Genomic DNA, 6,000 nt, shown 5'->3' with positions numbered 1-6,000 from the left:
CACGTTCTGGAATAAAGTCTTACCTCAACCATATCTCGATCACTATTTACCCTAATCTTTGAAAAACCTCCTCAAAACTTACTTCTTGGATCTTGCCTTCAATCTCCATTGCTAGACCTTCCCCCACCACTGCTCAGTTCTCATTAACCTTTCGCCTCCATGGAGCACTTTGGGATATTTTCATGACTGGACATTTGCTGGTGGTTCTCTTTCAATAATGGATGACATAACTTGAAGAAATGCTCCTTTTGAAAAGCAGTATGAGGGAATATTGACAGAGCCAGCAGCAAGCGAATTGGGAATGGTCGCTTGTTCCACTCATTGACTCAAGCTCCCATAGTCTCAGGTGCCGTAAAGATGCTGCTCCTATTTCAATGAGCGACATTTACTACTCTATAGAAACACTTACAGCTACAAAAAGACCTCTTTGATCAGCACTAAAGCCAACATACCCACCCCCTAATAAGAGTAAATAATTTGGCCTATCGATATTGCAGAAATGGGGAAGAAGATCAAAGCAGCAAATGAAAATTAAAAGAGCACATTGCGAACCCGGTCAGAAATCGGCTTATCTTCACACTTGCAAATTCCCCCCAAAAAATAGGAATTCCTTTTCGGATTTTCTTTTCAAAGCATCAAATCCTCCTGCAGCAATCAATGGCAAAATCAATTTGCAGTCAAATTAAGTGCACTGCACTACCAGTCAGACAGACAGCTCTGCACAATAATAGCTTTAACTAGCTCTCCACTATTGTAAGGCACCAGCTAACATTCTCAAAAATCCCTATCTGGACAATTTTATAAACATTGTTGTTAATCTGGTTATTTCTGATGGGTTATTGACTGATTGTGTTTAGACGATGCAGACAAGGGTTTCTACAAACCTATTGCCAGCATCCTAAAAGTAACCCATTGAGGTGATTCATTATCTTCCACTTGAGAGCTGTTTCCTGTTGAAATTAACTTTTAATAATCTCTCAGATATTGAGTGAAGCTAATTTTAGGTAGGTTGCAGTAATTCTTTGAGTTGACATTTACTGTGTAATTCTGTCAATCATCGAGACATTAATCAGAATAACGTTAGATAATACTGATCAGGGCTTGTACCTGTATTACACTGGCCTACGTTTAATTTTCAGAATTTAATGAACTGTCAACACATTTCAAGATATTTCCGCTTTATTTCGAATGTCTGGCAATCACTTTTTTTTGCCGCAGTGAAAAATCAAAGGTGATTTATGTTATTGTTAAAGAGAGAGAGAGAGACATGTCGAAGCTTTTCATCTTGCACTCATCAGGGCAAAGACAAGAATGCCAAATTTCAAACAATCACAGCAATTTCCACCAAGGGCGATAAAGGTATTGATTGGATTGGATTGGATTGGATTTGTTTATTGTCACGTGTACCGAGGTACAGTGAAAAGTGTTTTTCTGTGAGCAACTCAACAGATCATTAAGTATATGGGAAGAAAAGGGAATAAAAGAAAATACATAATAGGGCAACACAAGGTATACAATGTAATTACATAAGCACTGGCATCGGATGAAGCATACAGGGTGTAGTGTTAATGAGGTCAGTCCATAAGAGGGTCATTTAGGAGTCTGGTAAAAGTGGGGGAGAAGATGTTTTTGAATCTGTTCGTGCGTGTTCTCAGACTTCTGTATCTCCTGCCCAATGGAAGAAGTTGGAAGAGTGAGTACGCCAGGTAGGGAAGGGTCTTTGATTATGCTGCCTGCTTTCCCCAGGCAGTGGGAGGTGTAGATGGAGTCAATGGATGGGAGGCAGGTTCGTGTGATGGACTTGGCGGTGTTCACAACTCTGAAGTTCCTTGCGGTCCTGGGCCGAGCAGTTGCCATACCAGGCTGTGATGCAGCCCGATAGGATGCTTTCTAGTGTGCATCTGTAAATGTTGGTAAGGGTTAATGTGGACATGCCGAATTTCCTTAGTTTCCTGAGGAAGTATAGGTGCTGTTGTGCTTTCTTGGTGGTAGCGTGGATATGGGTGGACCAGGACAGATTTTATGGGATTGTGCACCCCTAGGAATTTGAAACTGTTAACCATCTCCACCTTGGCCCCGTTGGTACTGACAGGGTGAGTACAGTACTTTGCTTCCTGAAGTCAGTGATCAGCTCTTTAGTTTTGCTGGCATTGAGGGAGAGATTGTTGTTGCTGCACCACTCCACTAGGTTCTCTATCTCCCTCCTGTATTCTGACTCGTCGTTATTTGAGATCTGACCCACTATGGTCGTATTGTCAGCAAACTTGTAGATGGAGTTGGAACCATATTTTTTGCCACGCAGTCGTGTGTGTACAGGGAGTAGAGTAGGGGGCTAAGTACGTAGCCTTACGGGGTCCCGGTATTGAGGACTATTGTGGAGGAGGTGTTTTTGTTAATTCTTACTGATTGTGGTCTGTTGTTCAGAAAATCGAGGATCCAGTTGCAGAGTGAGGAGCCAAGTCCTAGGTTTTGGAGCTTTGATATGAGCTTGGCTGGGATTATGGTGTTGCAGGCGGAGCTGTAGTCAATAAATAGGAGTCTGATGTAGGAGTCCTTATTGTTGAGATGCTCGAAGGATGAGTGTAAGGCCTGGGAAATGCCGCCTGCTGTGGACCATTTGTGATGGTATACGAATTGCAGAGGATCAAGTCGTTCTGGGAGTATGGAGGTGATGCGCTTCATGATCAACCTCTCGAAGCACTTCATTATGACTGAAGTCAGGGCCACCGGACAGTAGTAATTGAGGCACGTTTCCTGGTTCTTCTTTGGCACCGGTATGATGGTGGTTTTCTTGAAGCAGGTGTCATAATAAACTTCTATGTATATAATGGAGTGATTGACACACAGGATGACCAGTAAGCACACAGAACAGAGCAGCCAATCATCAGACAGGACACGACCACTTTGAAGCCAGGGGGCACCAGTTTTCCCACTCTCTCGGGACCCAGCCTCTGAGACAGTCAGAGTTCATGAGCTAGCCGGTGCAAACACCATGTGGTAGCTAGTAAGTCTGGTTCGGCTAGTATCAGGTCTCCAGTCAAGTCAGCATAGTGTCAATCCACAGTTGAACATGTATAACAGTTAGATGTTAAATAAAATCGTGTTGCATCTTATCAAGTGTTGGAGGTCTGTCTTTCGCTACACTGCATCAAGTGCAGTCCACATCGATCCAGCCTGCCCAACACATCAGCAGGTGGGGACCACGGAGTGGAGTAGGGACAGGTTAAAGATGTCCGTGAATACCTCTGCCAGCTGGTCCGTGCAGGCTCTAAGTGGACGACCAGGGATCCCATCCAGGCCCGTCGCCTTCCGAGGATTCACTTTCAGGAAGGCCGATCTGACTTTGGAAGCTGTAATGGTGGGTATGGGTGAGTAATAGGCTGCTGGGGCACTCGACAGTGGATAGTTGGTTACCTGCTCGAAACAAGCATAGAATGCATTGAGTTCATCGGGGAGGAGTGCACTGCTGCCAGAGATACTGCTCAGCTTCGCTTTGTAGCCCGGTATGTTGTTTAGTCCTTGCCACAATTGCCGAGAGCCTGTCTGTGACTCTAGCTTGGTTTAATATTCTCTCTTGGCATCTCGGATGGCTATGCGGAGGTCGTACCTGGATTTCTTGTATAGGTCAGGATTGTATGACTTGAACGCCCGAGATCTGTCCTTCAGTAGGGAGTCAATCTCGCGGTTGAGCCATGGTTTCCGGTTGGGGAACGCACGTACTGCTTTCTTTGGCACACAGTCTCCAGACATTTGCTGATGAGGTCTGTGAAGGTGGTGGCATACTCATTTATGTTGGTCGCTGAGTTCTTAAATATGGACCAGTCCACAGTCTACAAGCAGTCACATAAGAGCTCTTCTGTTTCCTCGGACCAGCACTGCACGACCTTCTTAGTTGGATTCTCCCGCTTGAGTTTCTGCTGGTATCCCGGAGCACCGTCTTATGGTCTGATTTCCCAAAGTGCGGTTGGGGGATGGAACGGTAGGCGCCCTTGATTTTTGAGTAGCAGTGGTCAAGAGTGTTGTCGCCCCTGGTGGGACAGGAGATGTGCTGGTGGAAGTTTGGCAGTACACTCGTGTGGTTGGCCTTGTTGAAGTCTCCGGCCACGATGAACAAGGCTTCCGGATGTTCTGTTTCATAGTTGTTTATAACTGTGTACAGTTCGTCCAGTGCCTTCCGCACTTCTTTCTGTGGTGGGATGTAGACCGCTGTGATAATGGCTGAAGTGAACTCACGTGGAAGATGGTCAGGTATTCCAGGTCCAGGGAGCAGTAGGTCACCAGGGTCGCCACATCCAAGCACCAGGAGGAGTTGAGGAGGCAAACCCCTCCACCCTTCGCTTTGCCTGATGACACAGTGCGGTTCGCCCAGTGAATTGAGAAGCCTTCAGGTTGTATGGCACAGTTCGGTGAGGCAGGGGTGAGCCATGTCTCTGTGAAACAGAGCACACAGCAGTCTCTTACTTCCCTCTGAGAGGTAAGTCTGGCGTTAAGTACATCAAGCTTGTTTTCGATCGCTTGGACGTTTGCCAGGAGTATGCTGGGGTGAGGGGGTCTTGAAACCGTGTTGCTTCAGTCTAACCTGCAGACCACCGCATTTCCCTCGCTTCCTCGGTCAGCGGCTGCGGCTGGATGATCCTGATATTCCGATGGGAGAAGTCTGACCTTGTGGAAGGTAGGTGTTTGCGTCTGCTCTGGCGAGTCATTGGTTGGAGAGTGATTGATTGAGATAATTGATTGAGATAAAAGCAAAATACTGTGGGTGCTGGAAATCTGAAATTAAAATAGAAAATGCTGGAAAATCTCAGCAGATCTTGCATCTCTGGAGAGGGAAAAACAGTTAATGACCAGAATTTTCCAGGTGGGTGTGTAGAATGGAAAACCCCAGGGCCAGCAGCGGGATCAGATCTCACCACCAGCCAATAATGGGCCACCTCTGCAGCCGTGAAGCACACGGTGTGGGCTTGGAAAATCCCGCATTATTTCAAGTCCATATGGCTATTCTTCAGAGCAATTGACTGAGAGGTTGTCAAATGTACATATGAACGTACATACAAATTTGGAGGAGAGGTAGGCCATTCAGCCCCATGTGTTTGCTCTGCCATTTGGTAAATTCATGGCTGACCTGTGATCTGTTTGAGGTCTCTACCTTCATATTTAATCCTTATACCCTTTGTCTCCCTGTCTTTTTTACTGCTTTTTAACACATATTACTAACATTATTTGTTCTATACAGTGTATAGTGGGTGAATGGGCATGGAAAAACCATAGCTTGGCATGGAGGGCATCTAGGTCCATAAGTGTTGTTTGGGAGCATACCTTGGCATGGCGGAATGAGGGGACACGGGTGGGTGGAGGGGCATAGCCTGGTATGGCAGCACAGTAGCATTGTGGATAGCACAATCGCTTCACAGCTCCAGGGTCCCAGGTTCAATTCTGGCTTGGGTCACTGTCTGTGCGGAGTCTGCACATCCTCCTCGTGTGTGCGTGGGTTTCCTCCGGGTGCTCCGGTTTCCTCCCACAGTCCAAAGATGTGCAGGTTAGGTGAATTGGCCATGATAAATTGCCCTTAGTATCCAAAATTGCCCTTAGTGTTGGGTGGGGTTACTGGGTTATGGGGATAGGGTGGAGGTGTTGCCCTTGGGTAGGGTGCTCATTCCAAGAGCCGGTGCAGACTCGATGGGCTGAATGGCCTCCTTCTGCACTGTAAATTCTATGAAATGAGGCCATGAGATTGCATGGGGACTTTGTGGGAGGCTTGAGGGTATGAGGAGTGAGGGTTAAAGGGCCTTAATTTCAAATTATAAATGCAATGAAGTCCCGCAACACTCAGGCGGGCCTTTTAAATAACCCACCTCAGCATCTAGCACCCTCTGACTTTTTCCCTGGGTCGGTTGGCCTGACTCCAGCTTCCACCCACTTTCCAGAATGAGGATCTCACCTTTACAGGCACCTACTCCCAAGCCAGGTAAGCTGAGTCAGGATTTTTCCTGACTCCCACTA

Source organism: Scyliorhinus canicula, chromosome 6 (genome assembly GCF_902713615.1).
Source record: "Scyliorhinus canicula chromosome 6, sScyCan1.1, whole genome shotgun sequence".
In the NCBI taxonomy this organism is placed as follows: Eukaryota; Metazoa; Chordata; class Chondrichthyes; order Carcharhiniformes; family Scyliorhinidae; genus Scyliorhinus; species Scyliorhinus canicula.
The sequence above is the reverse complement of the archived record's forward strand: the minus strand, read 5'-3'. Positions refer to the sequence as shown.